This window comes from Gopherus flavomarginatus, chromosome 2 (assembly GCF_025201925.1).
Source record: "Gopherus flavomarginatus isolate rGopFla2 chromosome 2, rGopFla2.mat.asm, whole genome shotgun sequence".
Classification (NCBI taxonomy): Eukaryota; Metazoa; Chordata; order Testudines; family Testudinidae; genus Gopherus; species Gopherus flavomarginatus.
This window is the reverse complement of record NC_066618.1, coordinates 62663519-62684889: the sequence shown is the minus strand read 5'-3', so window position 1 is coordinate 62684889 and position 21371 is coordinate 62663519. Positions and strand designations below refer to the sequence as shown.

General features: G+C 41.7%; 1 protein-coding gene across 9 annotated transcripts in view; it reads left to right on the top strand.

Annotated features, from left to right (window-relative positions):
• Positions 1 to 21371, top strand: part of HYCC1 (hyccin PI4KA lipid kinase complex subunit 1) — a 95117-nt gene that overhangs the window by 12237 nt on the left and 61509 nt on the right. For 3 of the 9 annotated variants that reach the window (XM_050938648.1, XM_050938647.1, XM_050938652.1), the window contains 2 exons: positions 4463 to 4542; positions 4799 to 4895. The exons of 5 other annotated variants lie outside the window; for them this stretch is intronic. The gene's annotated coding sequence lies outside the window, so the exon portion shown is untranslated. The remainder of the gene's footprint in view (positions 1 to 4462; positions 4543 to 4798; positions 4896 to 21371) is intronic. One more of the 9 variants, XM_050938650.1, reaches the window with a different exon arrangement.

The window sequence follows — 21371 nt, the reverse complement described above, 5'->3', positions numbered from 1 at the left end:
TGCTTGCCTCCTCAGCCCTCCTTCCCGCCGCCAGCTCACCTGCCCTCCCGCCAATACCTGCCCGCTCGCCTCCTCAGCCACCACTCCCCCGGCTCACATACTCACCCTCCATCACTGCCCGTCTTCTCATTTCCTCAGCCTTCCATCCCCTTGGCCAGTGATGAGCTGCCAAAATCTTAACAATTGGTTCCCCCTTCACTCCACAAGGGTGTCATGGCCCGCCCCTGCCCCCCCGGGACTCCTGCCCCATCCAGCCTCCCGTGTTCCTTGACACCCCCCCGGGACCCCGTCCCATCCACCCCCCTTCCCTGTCCCCTTACTGCTCCCTGCCACCCCATCCAACCCCTCCTCTCATTCCTGATGGCCCCCTGGGACCCCTGCCCCATCCAACCACCCCTTCTCCCTGTCCCCTGACTGCTGGGCTTGAGCGCGAAGCCGCCGCACTGCTTCTCTGCCCTCCCAGGCTTCACGCACAAACAGCTGATTCACGGGAAGCGGAGAGGAGGGGGAGAAGCAGAGCGGAGTGTTCAGGGGAGGAGGTGGAAGCTGAGTGGCGGTGAGCTGGGGCAAGCCGCCGGCTCACCTGCCCGCCTGCCTCCTCAGCCCCCCCCCTCACCCGCCGCTTGCCTACTCACCCTCCCCTCTCCGTGGACCGCGGGCCATGTGTTGTGCAGGCCTGTTAAAAATGGAAGAGCATTTATATTAAGAATTCATATACATTTGTATCTACTCATTATGCAGAACAAACTATGGGCATGCAGTCTACTACTGTTGCACAACCTTCAACATGAGACTGATCTGATCAGCAAATTTCAACTGAAAATATAGAAAATTATTAGTCTCATGAGATACTTTGGAAATTAAGAATGTGATGTGAAAACATTTCATATTAGTGTATCACAAAATGTTGATATTTGCCATTTTTGCCACGTGCTAAACAATGTAATCATTTCTGGAAAAAATACTTGCCCATGCAAACCAATAAAAATCTTTTAATACATTGTCATTTTGGTAGCTTTCACCAATAAATGACACTTTAATGTGTTGAAATTAATTTAAACAGTAAAAACTGTAGTCATAGCCATGTTGCAGTATTTCTGGAACTGTGCAAAAAATGACACTTTCTCATTTTGAGGACCATTGTTTCATCTACCCTACAGGCTTATAGCACCACTTGACAGCCCCACATCAGACCTGATCAAAACGTACATAAAATTAATATATCAAATGATATGATATATATATATACACACACACACACACATACAATGTGGGTGTGTGTTAGGGTGTGCACATTAAACTCCAGAAATATGACCCTTTTTGGAGAATTGCCTCATGTTTAATTGGCCTGGTTGTGTGTGACCTTAAAAAAAAAACAAAAAAAAACCCCAAAACAAAAACTTAAGCATCTATTGTGCAACATTTAAAACCAGTGAAATATTCTGGAAGTACTCTAACATGACATGAAATGAAAGTTTATTGTAATTTACAATGTCCTGGATGCTGCTCTACTAGAATAGAATTTTTTTCTTGCATTTTTTTTTTTTAATCTGCTGTGCAGTATCTGCCCTAATTAGAATTTCAGTCAGAACCAAAGGCATAAAAATAGTAGGCATTCTTGAAGTCTGGTAAAGTTGCTGTGTTTTTAGTTTTGGTCTTTTACAGGCATTTCTTCGCATTCATCACCATGTTAATTAATGTGCACTTGATTGCCTGAAGCATTGCAACTGGAAAGAGTGACCAAAATAATGTGTCTTGGATTGCAAATGAATTTTATAAGGAAACAAATCTTAACATCTAGGATACAGCCTGTTGTAGTCATCATAGTAGTGGCAAAGAATAGGTTAATTTCTGTTTGTATGCTTCACCATGCCTAATGATGGGTTCTGTTTCAGTGATTTTCTATGCAGGTTATATGTTACTATAAGATTACTGGCAGTAGAATAGGTTGTTTGTCAAGTTAGTGACCTGTCCATGACTTTTACTATATACTCCTAACTACAACTTGGGCAGGGGGGCCATGGTTGCTCAGGGTCGGGTGGTCCAGGGGGGTCATGGGCTCTCAGGGTGGAGGAGGCAGGTGCTGTTGGGGGTGGGAGGGGAAGGTGGGCAGGCAGGGCTGGCAGACTCTGTACCCGTCTCCGCATGTCCCTGCAGCTCCTAGGCGGTCAAGGGGCCGGAGGCTCTGTGTGCTGCTCTCACCACAAGTGCTGGCTGCACAGCTCCCATTGGCTGGGAACCGCAGCGCATGGAGCCACCTGGCCCCTCTGCCTAGGAGCTGCAGTGGAAGCCGAGGAGCCCACCCACCCTGAGGTAAGCACTGTCTGAGACCCTAACTGCTAGCCCTGAACTAGCATCAGCAGCTGCAGAACTCAGAGGTCATGAACAGTCATGGAATCCATGATTGTCCATGACAGACTTGCAACCTTACTCATAGTAACAGTCTATCAAAGGCAGAGCCCCCAAGGTAGCATGTGAAAAGTAGAAAATCTTTTAATCCTATTACATTTTATGGATTGAGATGGTGGATGAAGGCATGAATGGGAACTAAATGGTCACTGTTGTGGAGGACAGGACCTAGCGAGAGGAAGATTGAAGTTGGTTATCTCTCAAGAAGACATTTTCCTCCCTGTCTGACCCCCTGAAAAAATGCTTCATGGAAAGCATGGCAGAGAAATTAAAACAAAAGTAATATTGGCTAACAGCAAAACAGCATTTTTGTATATACTAGCTTCCTTTGTTTTTTGTGGACATTTATTCTGCATAAGAAGTAAGGTGTCTTTTTTCTTTAAAACTAGAAGTTAACCTTTTAATTAAAACAGCACAGTATGGTTTGAAGCAGTGCACAATACTAATTAATTCACTTCAATGATAAAACCATGCTGTCTCTTATAGCTTCCTGTTGTGTGCACTGGATAAATGTTTGTGCTTCACCAAGGCATTAACTTCATCCTGATGATGGATTGTCCATAAAAAACAGCTTCAGCTTGTAAAAAATTAATAGTGGCATTTAGGATTATTACACAAAACAGGAAGCCTTTAGGGAATCTTACAGCAAGTCCCATTTTAACACAAAACCACTTAATTACTTTTATTTCAAAATACGGAAAGTAGAAACTATAATTTCCCTACTGGAGAATTTCACTTACAACAATAGTATAAAATCCCTTAAACCTAACAAGTATTCTGTAATTAATTTATTTTAAAAATTTGCACTTTTAGAATAACTTAAAACCATTTTGAGTAACATAAACAGTTGAGAGTTAAATGAAACTCTAACTCCTATGTCAGAGTAATGCAAAAAAGCCCCATTTTCTTCATTTTGACTTCATCTGTTTTCAGTTTCAAAAGAGAACTTGTAGAGTATTATTTGGCATTCAAAACTTTAAAAGTTAGCTTAGCTTTTTAGTTTTAAACTGACCTAATAAAACATGGTTTTGAAATACTTCCAATATAAGGAAACTGTTGGAGCATTTCCGATTTTAATTCTATTTTAATGTGAAAATTCTCTCTTCTGGACATGTGGAGCGGAAAGGAGATTTGAATTATTGAAGAGCTACAGATATTTTCAAACATCAGTGAATCTCAGAAGCACAATAGTTATGCTTTATTAATATAGACCTTGGGCAGTGGAAGTGTCTCTTGTAAAAGTAGTTTTTGTTTTGTTGGTTTTTTGTATACAAACGAGAACATTTTTAGTAACTACTTCTTAGTAACACTTCCTTCCTAGTGGTAGTTTAACAAAAAGCCACAATACAGTAAACATCAAGGGAGTAAATGGGTCATATGATTAGGTTGCAACATCAAACATTCTGAGCTGGGATTAGAGTTTTGAGGGGTGTGGCAAGGGGGAGAGGATGTGAGGTAGAGAAATAGATAGAATGGAAGGATGATGCACTTTCTTAAGCACAAGACTGAAAGTTGGGCACTTCACCAGTTCTTACAGTAATTTGGGAGTACATGCTAGTGATGAGATAATTTAGAATCTGCTTTACCATTTAGGTGTAGCAACTCATTTTTGACTGAGTAGTTTCCTCTGATGATGATAAAAGTCATAAGATATGCCATCTGCTATCTTCCTTGGAGTAGGCATTTAGATACAGATAACATACCTTACAAACTGCATAAGTCTGAGAAGGAATTTGTCATTCCCAAAATGTCCTTTCAATGGACATTGTAAATACAATTAACTTTTTTTTAAACCAAATTATTTTAATATTTTGGAACATAGCTTGCATTGTCTGAAGTCCAGAGAAATTTTTGGTGGCTCGTGTTTCTTTGTGGCCTGTACAAAAAAGGAAACAACTATCTTGTAAAAATATTGCCAATGTTCTTTTAGTATGGGAACACTACTGTTACATCCAGTGTCCTTCAGAGGTTGTTAAGACAACTTAAAAAAACTAAAAAGCTTTTTGTGCGCAAAAGTCTGAGTTCAAGGTACTGATTCTTCTGTTTGCAACAGATAACATTATCCCTTTGAAGCACACAGGGAGCAGCATTTATCAACTACTCAGGGATTCTTTTTCCTGCAACTTAGCTCTTGTAAGTAAATAAAGTATTTTCGTAGCTATTTTAGTTTAAAAAATGTTTAACTCAAGCCTACTAATGTATTCATACATAAAAAATGTTTATACAGCACTAACAGTATTTATAAATCATAGATGGTCTAGAACTTATCTTGTATTGACAGAGCTATGGCGAGCATTCACAGTTCATCTGTGTTTGTGAAGCTGTGTACAAGGAAGTTAAGTAGAGAAATTTATGCTTGTTTCCCCTTCACTTAATTGAACCATTGTAGAGCCTCCTGAATGTGGTAACAAAAATGATATATGAACTTAGAAGCAGCACAGGATTCAGATACTTTTTGATTTCACATGAAGAAGGAACCTCAGAAGGTAAAATGGAGTGCATATTTAACCTTTTTTAGTGGTATGGTGTAATGTATAAATGTTGAATTCCAACATTAGGGGGGAAGTATTTAAATGAAACTGGATCGTTCTTATTACTATCTTGCTGTTTCCCTTTTCCTCTACTTTAGATGCAGACTGAATTTAGCTTCTACCTCACAAACTACTAACACTAGCTATTTTTATACCCTTTGGTTGGAATTAATTTCTGCTCTTAAAAACCAATAATTTCTGTTGTCTATCTTTAGCAGTCAAGCTAGCCTCAATCCAACTGGGGAATATGGACAAGATGTTAATTAGGTGATAACACTATAAAATACCAGATTTTGCCACTCTTAACTCTTTTTAAGGAGTTGCACTGAAATTAATATGATTGAGGAGTAAGGTACTATTCGGTGTGAGTGAGGCCCTGTCTACAGTAGTGAACTTACAGCAGCACAGCTGTCCTGATGCAGCTGCGCCACTGTGAGATCGCTCGTGTAGCTACGCTGTGCCGGTGAAAGAGCTCTCCCATTGACAGAATAAAACCACCTCCACAAGCGGCGGTAGCTATTTTGGCAGGAGAAGCTCTCCTGCTGATATAGCGCTGATCACACCAGTGCTTCTACTGGTGTAACTTATGTCGCTCAGGGGGGTGTTCTTTTCATCCCCCTGAGTGACATAAGTTATACTGACAAAAGTGGTAATGTAGACCTGGCCTAACGGTGGTAGAATCAGTCACCTATCTCGTGATTTTTCAGGAATGTAAAGGCATGCTGTTTGTTGCTGGAAAAGGGGAAGTCCTGGATTTTTAGTGTCTTTAGTGGTTTGCAACAATAATTCCTTAAACGAATAGTGGTATTGTGCTGATCTGAGCCAAAGTATCATTCCTTGGCCCAGTTTGACTTTTAATCCTCGGTCAAGGATATTGCACACAGTTCTAGTGATCACGCATGTTATGCTTACTAATGGCAAGCTGAGAACTTGGATCTTTAATACATTGTATTATTTTTCAAATAATTGAATAAATAAGTGCTGTGTTGCCGTAATGAACCGTTCTGTTCTCAAGTCTTGCATTAAAATGTTCACCACAGTGTCAAAACTCCCAGTGTTTGTTACATAAGCATAGGGCTCTGAATTCTTAAGCACTAAACAGTGGTAAGGAGCTTTGTGTTCGTGTTAGAAACATTTGGCAATTCAAAGTAGACCATCAAATTGCCTACAAATTCATGCTTATGCTGAGAGTATTATATGGAGTGTGGGGAAGGAAATTTTGAGAACCAATACAGTTATTAAAGGAAAAACAAGACAAGCTAGAAAATGGAGTATGGCTAACTTACACATGCTTTTGAATCTAAAAAGGCTTCCTGTTCTAGCCAACTTTACCAATAGCTTAATTTTTATAATGTGAATATTCCTGAAAGATTCACTTAACTGTCATAGACTTTGTGATGGCTGCATTACAGACTGCTAGAAGGTGACAACCTCCCTTCATCCTCTTGTGTAAAAGTGTATCTGTCTTGTCCAAATCAAAAAGATGAGCTCTTTTAGAGCGAGTAGTAATTAATGCAACTTCAGATTGCAAGGTATATATTTATATAATTTCTTTTTAAAGGGTTGAGGGAGAGCTCCTGTGTACTCCCTAAAGTGAGCAGGGTTTCCTTTGCACCTCAGGAACTTTTTGTAAAATACGTGAATGTTAAATCCAGCTTCAAGTTCCTATAGTCCAGATAGCAATTTACCACTCTCTTGTGCCACTAGAGGGATTTTATTTCCTGTCCTCAAGAGTTGGTGTTTTGTGCCCCAGGGTATATCTACACTACGAAATTAGGTCAGTTTTTTAGAAATTGATTTGATATAATCGATTGTGTGTCCCCACTTAAGACCATTAAGTCAGCAGTGTGTGTCCACAGTACCAAGGCTAGTGTCGACTTTTGACGCATTGCATTGTGGGTAGCTATCCCAAAGTTCCCACAGTCTCCGTGGCCCATTGGAATTCTGGGATGAGCTCCCAATGCCTGATGTGGTTCTGGGTACATGTCGTCAGACGCCACCTACCCCCCGCCATGAAAGCCATGGCAAAAATTCTTACCCATGCAGACGACATACCATAGCAAGCATGGAGCCCGCTCAGCTCACTGTCACTGTACGTCTCCTGGCTGCTGCTGGCAGATGCGGTACTGCAGCGCTACGCAGCAGCGGCTCCTTGCCTTTGCAAGTTAGCGAAGATGGTTAGCAATCGTATTGTACCATCTTGTACCATCTGCTTCTGTCTCCTGGTTCCTCCTGGCCAGCCTTGGTGAGGTTGGTCGGGGGCTCCTGGGCAGACATGAGTGGTCCTGTCCGGCCTTGGTGAGGTTGGTTGAGGGCGCCTGGGCAGACATGGGTGCTCCTAGCCGGCCTCAGTGAGGTTGGTCGGGGGTGCCTGGACATAAATGGGAGTGACTCTTGGTCATTCCCTTCTTTAAGTTTCGGCTAATGGAGATTCAGTCCTGCCTGGAAAATCAGGCAAGCCTACTAAAGAACCAGAGAGGCAAACCGCCGCTCCGGGTCAGAGCTCCAGACATTCTGCTTCTATGATGAGCTGCATGCTATTCTAGGGGGTGCCCCTACAACTACCCCACCTCTGGGCTTTCCCTCCTCCCCCACCCCTCCTGGGCTACCTTGGCAGTTATCCCTCCATTTGTGTGATGAATTAATAAAAAATTCATGAATTTGAAACAATGACTTTATTGCCTCTGCAATCTGAGATCTAAGGGGTGGGGGAAGGATGGTTGGCTTATAGGGAAGTAGAGTGAACCAAGAGGGTGGGTTTTCATCAAGGAGAAACAAACAGAACTTTCACACTATAGCCTGGCCAGTTGTGAAACTGGTTTTCAAAGCCTCTTTGATGCGCAGCGCGCCCTGCTGCACTCTTCTAACTGCCCTGGTGTCTGGCTGCGCATAATTAGCAGCCAGGCGATTTTGCCTCAACCTCCCACCCCACCATAAACATCTCCCCCTTACTCTCACAGATAGGGGTGGGGGAGGAGGGAAGCCGAGGGGGGGGGTAGTTGTAGGGGTGGGGAAAACGGTTTCTTCTGCTTGCTTGCTTTGCGCTATCTTCAACCTCCTCCTCATCTTCCTCTTCCCCAAAATTCTCATCCCTATTGCATGAGAATCCATTGACAGAGTCCATGCACAGGACTGTGGTAGTTCTAGGGGCACTCCCTAGAATGGCATGCAGGTCATCATAGAAGCAGCATGTCTGGGGCTCTGCCCCGGAGTGGCCGTTTGCCTCTCTGGTGTTTTGGTATGCTTGCCTCAGCTCCCGAAGTTTCACATGGCACTGCTGCGGGTCCCTGTTATAGCCTCTGTCCTTCATGCCCTTGGAGATTTTTTTTCAAATGTTTTGGTATTTCATCTTTTAGAACGGAATTCTGATAGCACAGATTCGTCTCCCCATACAGCGATCAGATCCAGTAGCTCCCATTTGGTCCATGCTGGAGCTCTTTTGCGATTCTGGGATTCCATGGTCACCTGTGCTGATCAGCTCGCCACAGTAGTCAAACAAGAAATGAAATTCAAAAGTTCGTGGGGCTTTTCCTTTCTACCTGGCTAGTACATCTGAGTTGAGAGTGCTGTCCAGAGCTGTCACAATAGAGCACTCTGGATAGCTCCCAGAGACCAATACTGTCAAATTGCATCCACACTACCCCAAATTCGACCCAGCAGGGACGATTTCAGTGCTAATCCCCCCATCGGGGAGGAGTACAGAAATCAATTTTAAGAGCCCTTTAAATTGACAAAAATGGCTTCATCGTGAGGATGGGTGCAGGGTTAAATCGATCTAATGCTGCTAAATTTGGTAGACTGGGACTCATTGAAATTAGTGTGAAGTGGATAATGAGAAATGTGGGATTGTAATTTGCTTGTTTAGGACTTTGTCCACATTGTTCCTGATGGTTTCCGGAATAGATCACTGAATTATCTATACATGATATTAAATATCATGTCCCCAAGTGTATAGATTCTGTTGTTAAAATTTGAATGGAAGACGGTAACAAGCTATAAATGATTTCTGTGCAGTATAGCTCTTCTTAAAAAATAGTTGTAGTTCATGAGAAGGAAGAGATCAGTTTTCAAATGTATGGGTAGCAGATTCTTGCTTATATAAAGAGATGACTTTTAATGTTTGGAAATGCTTTTTGTATTGGTGAGAACCCAGTCAGGTGAGTAAGCCTCAGTCTCTAAACTTGTGAAGAAGCTTAGAAGGGCACCATGAAAGCAATAAGGGGGTTGTTTAACCACCTTTTAAAGGAAAATCTGTTGTCATTTATGTACCAGTAGGCAGCATGGTATTGCTTATCTCCACCTCTCCCCCTTCACTTTGAGAGGCTAATGGTAAGTTCTGTCAACTTAGTGCAAGGAGCAAAAGGAAATACTGAGAAATCTAAGGATTCCCCAACCTAATGTTTTTTTAATATAGCTGTCCCCCTATGTTGACAAAGCTTATCTCTATCTAATGTAGAAGAAGTTTACTTTGGTATATCATTTTACTGGGCTACCAAAACACAGGCTGTGTGGTAGATCACCTCAAAACTTTCTCACAATTCTAGATTGGAAAAAGCGGTAGAATACTCATATTGGGGAACATCTCCATTATCCTTGCCCTCTTCACATATGTGCTTTGGGAGAAGTGCTGCAATGGAAAGACTGTATTGCTCATGTATAAAATTATTCAAGGAGAACAATCCTGTGAATAAGCAGCAGACATTTGGTGATATGGAGTTGGCAGAATGTTCATTTTAGAAATATGAAATATGGCTGTGGCAAAATAAGAGTCAAAATGAAAATCATTGCCCAGAATTGATTGGGAAAAGGACTAATGTGTCTGAGTTCTAGGGGGAAAAGTGAGCCTAGGCAAAACAGTAATGACCTATGTGACTAGAGCTAATTAGAGTATTTTGGATTCACATGTAATCTAATGTGTCTTCTCTTTTCCTTGATCATTCTCAGTCTCCTCTCCTCTATTTTATTAATCTAGAACTACAACTTTTCCCACTAGTTCTAAAACTGGATCTATTACTTGTATTTATGCAGTACTACCAGTGTTAATTGTTGATTGATATTTATTTTTGCAGCATAGTAATTATAGTGACATCCTGATGACTGAAGCCTGGTCTACACTAGAAACATCCACACTCCAGAGAACCATAGTTAGGTTGAACTTGGTGCGTGCCCCCTCCCTTCCCCTCCCGTAGACAGCTCTGGGCTGACAGAACGGAAGAATTCTTCCATCGACCTAGCTACTACCTCTTGGGGAGGTGGATCATTACGTATGCTGACAGGAGAATCCCTTCCATTGGCATAAGTAGTGTCTACACTGAAGTGCTGCAGTGGCACCTTTGCACCACTGTGGCATTTTAAGTGTAGATGAGATTTGAGTTGTATTCCTGGTGCAGTCTCATGTTTGTTTCAGCTTAACAAAAGTTGATTGCTTTTCTAACCCTCCTGGTGCCTCTTAGGGCTCAAAATCAGGAGGTCTGTAGTGGTGCTTTGCCTCCTGGGTCCTTCTGCCAACATGGATCTCTCTGTTGAACTCAAGACACATTCCACTGGTGATCTGAATTACTTGAACTGCTACTCTAATGGTAGTGCCTACTGGGAAAAAATAGGTAATTCGTCCTAATAGTGGAAACTGTACTCTCTTCATAAATAAGTACATAATTCTCAAATTACCAAACGAGTCAAACTTCATAATTTCTATTTTATGTAAACAAAAAATGCAAAGAACCAGTTATGCTAAATAAATATGTATGAATATGGCTAGATCTAAAATGAATGCATATGTACATGCATATTAGGGCGGTCACACAATGAATCAATGGAGTACCATTTATTTAAATATTTTTGGATGTGTTCTATATTTTCAAATATATTTATTTTAGTTTCCACACAGAATACAAAACGTACAGTGCTCGGTTCATATTTATTTTTCATTACAAATATTTGCACTGTAAGAAACAAAAGAAATAGTATTTTCTCAATTCCCCTATTGCAAGTACTGTAATGCAATCTCTTATCTTGAATGTTGAATTTACAAATGTAGAATTGTGTGTAAACAAACAAAAACCAACCCTGCACTCAAATAAAACAATGTAATACTTTAGAGCCTGTAAGTCCACTCAGTCATGCTTTTTGTTCAGCCAATCCCTCATGTAAACAAACTTGTTTGTCTATTACGTTATACATTGTTTACATAATGCTGCTCACTTCTTGTTTACAATGTCACCTGAAAGTGAGAACAGGCATTCACACGGCACTGTTGTAGCTGGCATTGCAAGATATTTACGTGCCAGATGCCCTAAAGATTCATGTCTTGTCATTCTTCAACCACCATTCCAGAGGACATGCGTCCGTGCCGATGATAGCTTCTGCTCGGTAACAATCCAAAGCAGTGCGGACTGACGCATGTTTGTTTTCATCATCTGAGTCAGATGCCACCAGCAGAAGGTTGATTTTCTTTTTTGGTGGTTTGGATTCTGTAGTTTCCACATCGGAGTGTTGGTCTTTTAAGACCTCTGAAAGCATGTTCTACACCTTGTCCCTCTCAGATTTTGGAAGGCACTTCAGTTTCTTAAACCTTGGGTCCTGTGCCATAGCTATTTTTAGAAATCTCACATTGATACCTCTTTGTCAAATCTGCTGTGAAAGTGTTCTTAAAACAAACAGGTGCTGGGTCATCATCCAAGACTGCTATAACATGAACTATATGGCAGAATGCAGGTAAAACAGAGCAGAGGGCATACAATTCTTACCAAGGAGTTCATTCACAAATTTAATTAACACTTTTTTTTTTAAATGAACATCATCGGTATGGAAGCATGTCCTCTGGCATGGTGGCTGAAGCATGAAGGGGTATACGAATGTTTAGCATATCTGGCACATAAATACCTTGAAATGCCAGTAACAAAAGTGCCATGCCAATGCCTATTCTCACTTTCTGGTCACATTGCAAATAAGAAGAGGGCAGCTTTATCTCCTGTAAATGTAAACAAACTTGTTTGTCTTAGTGATTGGCTGAACAAGAAGTAGGACTGAGTGGATTTATAGGCTCTGAAGTTTTACATTGTTTTGTTTTGCAAGTTATGTAACAAAAAAATCTACATTTGTAAATTGCACTGTCACGACAGATTGCAATACAGTACTTGTATGAGGTGAATTGGCAAATACTATTTCTCATCATTTTTAGAGTACAAATATTAATAATCAAAAATATTAAGTGTGCACTATATGCTTTTTATTCTGCATTTGTACTGTAAATCAATATATTTGAAAATGTAGAAAAACATCCAAGAATAGTCAGTACATTTCACTTGGTATTCTATCGCTTAACAGTGCGATTAAAACTGTGATTAATCACGATTCATTTTTTTGAGCTAACCGTGTGAGTTAACTGTGATTAATCAGCAGCCTATATACATATTACAAAAAACATCGATAGAGGATGCCATAAACTTTTTTTGGTCACTTTACACAACCACTCAGTCTCCCGGACTCTAGTGGTTAAGTCTGCCCTCTGACATGTCAGTCCCCAGTTCAGATACCTGTTAGTGGTTCACTTGTAGATGTTTCAGGAACAGGGATAACATGGCTGCCTGAAGTCTGAGCGAATAGTAAAGCAATCTGCCTTTGTCAGCCCACAAAATCTGCTAAACTCCCTCCCCAAAAGACAAAGCACAGAGTAGCAAAGGATGGATTCTCCAAGAAAATCTTAAAGTTTTTAAAAAGATATCTCACTAAGAAGAATGTTTCTGGCTGACAGCATGGAAAACCCTTTGACTCCAAGTGAACACATGGCAGCCAAATGAGTCAGAAATGCCAGAGCTGAAGAAGATCAAATATCTACCAAAGATGCCATTCTGCAGATGATCTGAGTTTATTAAGGCCATTAGAAATGATCTGACAATCAAGCTTCTCACAGTAAAGAAAGAAGTTGCTAACTTGAGAGCAAGTGTCTGTGTATATGCCTACACAGGAGTTAGATGCCTGCAGCTGGCCTGTGCCAACTGACTCGGCCTGAGCCCCATAAGCTTAAGGGGCTGTTTGTGGTGTAGACGTTTTGAGCTTGGGCTGCAGCCCGATGACTGAGACTCTCTCACCTTGCAGGGTCCTAGAGCCTGGGCTCAAGCCTGAACATATGCATTGCAGTTAAACAGTTTTTACCCTGAGCCCCTTAGCCCGAGCTAGCTGGTGTGGATTTTTACTTGCAGTGCTAGAGACTAAGAACATAACAGCCATACTGGGTCAGTCCAAAGGTCCATCTAGCCCAGTATTGTGTCTGCTGACAGTGGCCAATGCCAGGTATTCTAGAGGGAATGAATAGAACAAGTAATCATCACGTGATCCATCCCCTGTTGCCCATTCCCAGCTTCTGGCAAACAGAGAGGCTAATAGGTCCATCAGTGGCTATCTTCCATGAATGTATCTAGTTCTTCTTTTTTTTGAACCATGTTATAGTCTTGGCCTTTACAACATACTCTGGCAGAGTTCCATACTTCCTTTTGTTTGTTTTTAAACCTGCTGACTTAAAAGAAGCAGGTGAGAGAGAAACAGATCTTCATGGCAGTGATGAAGCAAAGAGAAAAAGATACAGCTTAAATTGGATGATACAGAAAACAGATGAACAAGGAACATCATCAGAATTAAGGGACTGCCTGAAAACACGTAAGGAGGAAACCTAATCTAATATGTAAAAACTTTAATTATGGGAGCTATTACATCTGAGTTCTTTGGAAGAGGCAAAAGTGGAGAGAGGACATGGAGCACTGGCCTGGGCCTTGTAATAATAATAAATAAACCCAGATGCATAATTGTGAAATGCCATGATTATCAGCAGAAAAATTAATTATGAAAAAAGACAGAACACATTCAGCGCTCATCACAAGCTGCAAAGTTGGCTGCATTTTTCCTGACGTGTCTACCCTAACTTTAAAATAAATAAATAAATGAGAGAGAGAGAGAGAGAGCTGGGAGAAATAGAGTAGCACTCAGGAAGACAGATATCTGTTACAGACTGATTTTGAATGAGAATGTAAATAGCAGTGTAATACAATTAAAAGACTGTAAACAAGGAAAAATACACTCTAGTCACTTTGGATAGAAATCCAAATTTCAAATGTACAAGAAGACTTTCCAGAGGTAGTAACTTCAGATGAGCTTACTAAAAATTCTTGGAAAGTGGTGAAACACAGGAAAAAGAAGACGGAAAAAGAGGACAGAAGACTGGAGACCATACTGGCAATGGAAGAACTGAAGTTGAACAAGAGAACTGAGATACTGAATAATAATTGAAAACTCTAATCTGAAGGGACTTCTTGGGAGTCACCAGGAATGAACAGCTGAACAGTAACTCAGTTAATGTTATAAAGAAAATAGTACAGAGTAGTCAGTAATAGCTATATTTTTGAATTTTAAAATGTAGAGGAAATAAAGGACAATAAGAAGGGAGTGGGGAAGGGATTTCAGGATTGGAGACGGGGTGGCTCTGTGTTTTTTGCCACCCCAAGCATTGGAGTCAGGCGGTCTTCAGCAGCACGCCTGTGGCTGATCCACTGGTCATGTGGCTTCGGCAGCGTTTCTGCACGGGACCAGCAGACCTCCCGAAGGCTGCATGACTGCCGCCCTCACAGCGACCGATATGCCGCCCCCCCGCGGCTTGCCGTCCCAGGCACACGCTTGCTGCCCTGGTGCCTGCAGCCGCCTCTGGTTGGAGAAGATTGAAAAAAATGGAGAGGGGACGGGAAGGAGCCATTAGGGGTTTTGTGTAAACCCTCCACATAACTCAGACGTTAGATGGCAATCTGTTTCTACGGGTGAGGATCAAAGTCCCATAGATGGAGAATATACTCCTTTGTATTGCAAGTGAAACAGCCCAGTTGCTGATCAGGAATGTACAGGGGTTCAGGGTTCAGTGAAGCACAGTTGTTTGAGGACTCTTACACATTATGTTGATATTTTATTTGTGGATTTAGAGTAAGGGGAATACAAAAAATGGATATGGAAGCAAACAGAAACTAAGCCATATTCGGGCAAACAATAGTGAATGCAACTTAATTAGAAACAAGAGAGACATTGGCAACAGAAAGATTCATGTCATCACACAGTTTAAAGAAAATAAAATCACAATTTCAAATTTTTCAATAAGAGTTAGTCTCAATGTCTCTTCCTTTTAAAGTAGCATTTTTGAATGTCAAAAGGCTAAATAATGTCCATTAAAAGGAAAAAAAGCCCTGGCAGAACGTAAACACCCCCCCACCCCCCCCACACATTATTCTATTTCAAGAAACTCATTTTCAATAGGGGCAAATTATGGGTATGAAAGGTAACCAATTTGAACAGACATATTTTGCTTCAGCTAAAGAAAAGAGAGGAGTGAATATAATGTTTGCTAAACGTAGCTTTTCAGATTACAGATCAATTTAAGGATAAGGTGGAACGATTTATACTCTTGAAGGTCACAATCACTGAGTTATTAATAACAATATTAATACATCATGCGCCCAACCAAAAGCAAAAAACATTTTTTAAGGTCTTTAAACACTGCAACATTTTGGGGAAGGGGAAATTATACTTGGAGACTTCAGTTACACCCCTATTCTATAATGGGGCAGATCTGTTAAAAAAGACCTGGGGGATAGGGAATCAGGTACAGCACTGACGTCTCTGTAACAGGTCTTTCAGATTGTGATGAAGGTGCGAATAAAACAATTCTTTATCAGTTATATATTAAAATAGATTTAATATTAATGACTAAATCCTTAATGAAGCAGACAAGATCTGCTGAAATTGGCAACATTATGGTCAGATCATGAACCAGTGGCAGTAATATTTGATGACTGGGTTGGGTTCCAAAGACCGCTATATTTGAAAGTGAACTGCTTGCTTCTCCAAGATAAAGATTTGTTTACAGCAATTAAAGAGGACACTATTCAACACTTATAAATAAATGATAATGGACAATATAAAGAGAATCTTTTGCTGGGAGGCAGGTAAAGCAGTATTTAGGGTGCCAGTTGATAAGCGGAGCCTCTCAATTTAAAAAGAAAACTCAAGAAAAAATAGAGCTATAACAGGAGATGCATTACAAGACATTCATAAAAACACAGGTTCATTAAAAAAAATTAACTAATATTAGGGGGAAGTTGAATATGTTGATGACAGATGCCACTGAAAAAGCTAATAGGTATATGAAGCAGAAGTTTTATGATAAAGGAACTAACAGTGATAGTATATTGACTCAGAAACTTAGAGATTCAAGAGCAGCGTATTATTCCTCCAGTTAAGAACAATCAGCAAAAGATAGTTACACACCCTAATGAAATATATGCTACTTTTGCTGCTTATTATCAGACTCTCTGTACTTCAGATACTCCAAGCTCTGAAGTTACTGAAAAATACCAAAGTAGCAAGCTTGCCAAAGAAAAGCAAAATTGATAAAGAAACTTTAGATAAAGAAATAACAGAAGAAATGCTCTCGGCAATAGCAAGTATGAAAAGTGGTAAAACTCCAGGACCTGATGGCTTTCCAGCTGAATTTTACAAGGTATTTAAGAAGGTATTAGTGGGTTCCTTGAAGGTACCTCAATACCACTCTGTTATGGGAGGAACTTGCACAACCTATGAGAGAAGCTACAGTGGTTCTCTCTCTAAAAATGGAAAGGATTTTACCTAATGTTGTTCCTATAGGCCTATATCTATGTTGAATTATGACATAAGTATTTTAGCAAAAATATTAACTAGTGTAATGCTAGCAAAAATACAGTCTATGCTCTCATCTTGTGTTAATCCAGTTCAAACTGGATTAATTAAGGATAGACAAATGTCAGAGTATTCTGAGAGTACTTGGAATCATCCATAATACCAGATGGAAAAAAGTTCAGTTTCTGTTATCACTAGACTCAGGGTTTGTCTACACTATGAAATTAGTTCGATTTCATAGAAGTCAATTTTTTAGAAATCGATTTGATACTGTCGTTTGTGTGTGTCCCCACTAAGTGCATTAAGTTGGCAGAGTGCGTCCACAGTACCGAGGCTAGCGATGACTTCCGGAGCATTGCACTGTAGTAGCTTTCCCACAGTCTCCGCCCCCATTGGAATTCTTGGTTGCACTCCCAATGCCTGATGGGGCAAAAACATTGTCGCGGATGGTTCTGGGTACATATTGTCAGGCCCTCCCCTCCTCCTATGAAAGCAACTGCAAAAAATTGTTTCTTGCCTTTTTTCCTGGGTTAACCATGCATACGACATACCGCGACAAGCATGGAGCCCGCTCAGCTCACTGTCACTGTACGTCTCCTGGGTGCTGCTGACAGACTCAGTACTGCAGTGTTACACAGCAGCAACTCCTTGCCTTTGCAAGTTGGCAGAGACGGTTAGCAGTCACACTGTATTGTCTGCTGCTGTCTCCTGGTTGCTCCTGGCCAGCCTCTGTGAGGTTGGTGAGCGTCTGGGCAAAAATGGGAATGACTCCCCACGTCATTCTCTTCTTTAAGTTTTGTCTAATGGAGATTCAGTCCTGCCTGGAATATCAGGCAAGGCTACTAAAGAACCAGAGGGGCAAACAGCCGCTCCGGGTCAGAGCCCCAGACATTCCGCTTCTATGATGAGCTGCATGCAATTCTATGGAGTGCCCCTACAACTACCCAACCTGTGGGCTTCTCTTCTCCTCCACCCCTCCCAGGCTACCTTGGCAGTTATCCTCCCGTTTGTGTGACAAATTAATAAAGAATGCAGGAATTTGAAACAACACTGACTTTATTGCCTCTGCAAGCAGAGATCAAAGGGGAGAGGGGCAGGCGGTTGGCTTACAGGGAAGTAGAGTGAACCACCATTCTGCACTTGCTCAGCCTATAGTTGGACTGCTCCTTACTATCTAGGCTTCATGAGCCATGGGAGCAAGGGGTAGGCTGGGATAGGTGCGACTGTGTGGTGCTGCCGATTGGGAGAGCAGCATGAGGCAGAGGCCTCCAGCTGGCATGATATTCCAGGCAGGACTGAATCTCCATTACACAAAACTTGAAGAGAATGACCTGAAGTCATTCCTGTGCCTGCCCAGTTGCCCCCGACCGACCTCATCGAGGCCTGCCAGGAGCACCCACGGGACGATGATGAGGGCTACCAGTCATACTGCACTGTCTGCCATCCACAAGGCAAGGCAAGGGGATGCTGCTCTGTAGCACTGCAGTACCGCATCTGCCTGCAGCACCCAGGAGATGCGGTGACAGAGAAAGACGAGAAACGATTTTTTGTCATTGCTTTCACTGGGGGGGCTGATGACATGTGCCCAGACTCACCCGTGACAATGTTTTTGACCCGTCAGGCATTGGGAGCTCAACCCAGAATTCAAATGGTTGGCAGAGACTGCAGGAACTGTGGGATATCTACAGTTGTCAGTCGCCCCTCTCTCACTGACAGCAATGGCTAAGAAACGTTTCGTGCCTTTTTTCTACGCAGACGCCATAGCACGGCAAGCATGGAGCCTGCTCAGGTTGCTGCAGCAGTTAAGAGCATTGTAAACAGCACGCACATTATCCTGCAGTATATGCATCACCAGAACCTGCAAAGGCGAGCGAGGAGGCGACAACAGCGAGAGTGATGAGGACATGGACACAGACTTCTCTAAAAACACGGGCCAAGGCAATTTGTCCATCCTTGTGACAATGGGGCAGGCTCATGCCATGGAACGCTGATTCTGTGCCTGGGAAACAAGCACAAACTGATGGGACCACATAGTGTTGCAGGTCTGGGATGATTCACAGTGGCTGCGAAACTTTCGCATGGGTAAGGGAACTTCCATGGAACTTTGTGATTTGCTTTCCCCTGCCCTGAAGCGCAAGAGTACCAAGATGAGAGCAGCCCTCACAGTTGAGAAGCGAGTGGCGATAGCCTTCTGGAAGCTTGCAATGCCAGACAGCTACCGGTCAGTCGGGAATCAATTTGGAGTAGGCAAATCTACTGTGGGGGCTGCTGTGATCCAAGTAGCCCACGCAATCACTGAGCTTCTGCTATCAAGGGTAGTGACTCTGGGAAATGTGCAGGCCATAGTGGATGGCTTTGCTGCAATGGGATTCCCTAACTGTGATGGTAGATGGTAGAGCAGCAAACCACGGCCAGTGGGAGCCGTGATCGGCCGAACCTGTGGATGGGGCAGATAAACAAACCAGTCCACCCGCCAGGCGCTTTCCCTACACAAGGGCGGCCTAAGTTTGGGAAACACTGATCTAGAGATATGATCAGTTCTTTTCCCTCACCAATGACACCCATTGCAAATAATCCAGATTTTAACCCAAATCACGAATCAGAGAGCTTCAAAGATTGGGGGAGCCATGGAATACACACAGTTGGTGAGCTATTCAATAAAGAAACTTTTTAAACTTATTTAGAAATCAAAACAAACTTTAACTGGCCCAGTCTCCCTGGATACCAATACTTCCAAGTCAGGCACTGTTTCTCAACTTTCTAGAAAGCTTTCTGTACAAAAGAGGTTAACTTTCAAATAAAAGCAATGGCATCTGGTCAATTAGTAAACAAAATTATAACTAATTTATCAATCTTTACAGACAGCTTTCCTAACTAAAAAGTGTCCGTATATGACATGCTGGAAAAAGGATGTGGATAGACAAATTATCCCAAAGGAGTGGGGTTTGATCTGGAAAAGAGGACTGGCAACCTCAGTCTGTAACACAATAAAAGAAAATTTCTTTAAGATACTGTTTCAGTGGTATCTCTCACACCAGTCAGGTGTGATTACAGAATGTGATAACAAATTGCTTGAAGTATCTCAAAGAATAGAAATATGCTGGAAAACATATGGGCTCCAGATTGCTAAACTTCTGCAGATCCAGTGGTACAAGTTCCCTTATATGAAGAAAGGGTTAAGAGTACTTTTAGATGAGTCACATGGGGATGTGGTTGGCAGCTCTAGACATATTTCAGCTAAAGGGAGAGCTAGTACATGCAAAATGGAGACAGTTTTTTAACCACAGCTCTCATAAGCTCTCTCATAAGAGCACTGGCTCACTAGAGACCAGCTTTATGGAACAAGTTACTTTGAGTCCACATGCCTTGGAATGAAAATCAAAGAGGCAGAGACCAATGAAGAGTCCCTTCACCTGGCAACTTCAGCTCTGTGTAGTGATCTCTTAATGGTGTTAAAAATGAAGTGTTTAGCTAGAGTTTTGTTGTTTACTTTTGACATTTACTTACATCATTCCTTAGAAGGACTGGGCAACATACACAGCTTTGATCAATATTCGTAAATAGATTAGTTGTCCCTCCCCTCCCCCTTTTTTTTTTGTTTGAAGGAACAAGCATAAAGAAACTTTTTTTGTTAAATTGGCATGTGTATATATAGAGTGAAGCATACGGAAGCTAATGAACCACAAAAAACAAACAACGTTTGAAGCATTAAAATAGCAGTTTCCTCTTACAGCCTGGTATGTGCAATATTCAAACATTTTCACTGCATTGTACATCTTAAAAACTACAAGATTCATTGCAACTGGAATGGCTCAGCACATTTGGAATGGAGTAAGGCCTCTGAGATAGAAGTTGTTCTGTGGGATATGATCAGGCTAAGTGGAATTGTAGGTAGCCAGCTCTAACTGAGCTTGTAGCCGCTGATATCATGGTCTCACTTATGGAAAAGGAAAAAGCAGCAAAGACAGGGTGATAAAAGGTAAAGTGAGAATATATTTACAAAGGGATTTTGAGGGCAAATACTGCATTATCATTCAAATCAATTATTGTAATACTTTTACTCCCATTGGGGCATTGAGGGCCAGATTCTCCCTGCATTAGGGCAGTTTTGTGCTGCTCTAACAATGCAAGACTGGCTTACTAGCCAAACAAGTATCACATCAGCATTAGGGGAGTCTTCAGATGGTGGAGAAGCCACTATGTGGGTCAATTGCTTTCCCTGTTGTGACGGGTTGAGTCACAGAGATCCCCTTGGGACTGCCACCTGATGTGCTGAGACTACCTCTGAGCCTGTTTTCCCTGGCAGCTTGGGACTTCAGAACCCTGCCTTGAGCCAGACATGCCAGTCTGCTCCAACACAGACCCAGGGTCTGAACCACGTCCCCCAAAAACTGCAGACTTAACTGAAAATGGCTTAGAAAGTGCTCCTGTTTCTAGCACCCAGATACCCAGTTCCCAATGGGATCCAAACCCCAAATGAATCCATTTTACTCTGTATAAAGCTTATACAGGATATACTCATAAATTGTCTGCTCTCTGTAACACTGAGAGAGAGAGATGCACAGCTGTTTGCTCCACCAGGAATTAATTAATTACTGTGGATCAATTAATAAGCAAAAATGATTTTGTTAAATATAAAAAGTAGGATTTAAGTGGTTCCAAGTAATAACAGACAGAACAAAGTAAGTTACCAAGCAAAACAAAGCACACAAGTCTAATACAGTAGGAAACTGAATACAGATA